Genomic DNA, 915 nt, shown 5'->3' on the forward strand with positions numbered 1-915 from the left:
TTATAGGTAGACTTAGCTTGGTATCTAATACAAACTATAAGTTACCTATACTGAATCTAGGTAGATATGCAATGATTGGCTCCTAGAGCCTGGTACCATGTACCAGGTATCTCAAGAGTGACTGGGCACTCTTCATGTAACTTGGGTACACTTGGGGTATTGTACCCCGTTACAATCGTGTTCGCCGCCAATAGTACACAAAAACCAGTTAAATAATAAAGTACGCTCCTGGACACAATAATACGACCACAGTCTCTGGTTCTCGTAACTTGGCCTTTTCGTTTTATTGACATAGCGATCTTTAGCATTTATTATCATGGAATGCCCTAATGCTGGATTCCATCAACAGTGTTAATTCAGATCGAATTGTCATATTAACTGTTACAAAAGTATGTGGCGTTACTATTAACGTTGCTGTTGACCTTCGAGCTGCGAACCTTCCGCACCGTGTCCCCAATTTATATATATATAAGTGGTGACTGGGTAGAAATGGGAAAGGTACTGATTTAAAAAAAATTGGACCGCCTCGATGGTAAAGTCGACCAACTAGAAATTCATAAAGTGATGGACTTTTTTGTTATCTTCTCTTCATACAGCGATTTAAAGTACATGCACATGTATTCAGTTTCTTTTACGCATTTGCAAGCACGTCGTGTCGTACCCCTCAATCATGGGACACGCATGGGTAGAAATAACGCACTCATCGCACTGTCACTCTGGACCAGGTGTCTTCGCCTGACCTGGACCGAGAAGATCGGCTTCATCTAGAAGGCCGCGCGCCCGCCGGCCATGGCCAACAAGGACATCACGAACTGGGTAGTAGATGTATCTGACTGTCAAGTTCGAAGACTTCGACAGCCTCGAACAGTTTACTGTTCTCGACATGGATCCATACGATATGATCCTGGGCATGCC

Source organism: Phytophthora parasitica (assembly GCF_000247585.1).
Source record: "Phytophthora parasitica INRA-310 unplaced genomic scaffold supercont2.11, whole genome shotgun sequence".
In the NCBI taxonomy this organism is placed as follows: domain Eukaryota; phylum Oomycota; class Peronosporomycetes; order Peronosporales; family Peronosporaceae; genus Phytophthora; species Phytophthora nicotianae.